Genomic DNA, 348 nt, shown 5'->3' with positions numbered 1-348 from the left:
TTTGAATGTACATTTTTTTAAATTTATTTTATGTAATTATTAAATGAAATTATAATTATAGTTTGAAACTAAAAAAGGATTTGGAGAATAATAAAATAATCCAGCAGATCATATAATTAAGGCGTTTATTTTTATTGTCATACATCAAGTATAAGCATGTACAGCAGGTTACTCAAATACTAATTTTATGTAAATAAACAGTCTATAATAATTCCTAAGAAATATGGAAGAAATTTCGAATGTTATGATGCAACAGATTAAGGTGAACGGTGATATGTAATATGTAGTATAAGTCCACATAGCATTCTGAATCATCGTCTTCATATGCCCTGGGGAGGGGACATGTCA

Source organism: Ceratina calcarata, unplaced genomic scaffold, assembly GCF_001652005.2.
Source record: "Ceratina calcarata isolate Rehan_Ccalc_2016 unplaced genomic scaffold, ASM165200v1 scaffold147.2, whole genome shotgun sequence".
Taxonomy (NCBI): domain Eukaryota; kingdom Metazoa; phylum Arthropoda; class Insecta; order Hymenoptera; family Apidae; genus Ceratina; species Ceratina calcarata.
This window is presented reverse-complemented; position numbering follows the sequence as displayed.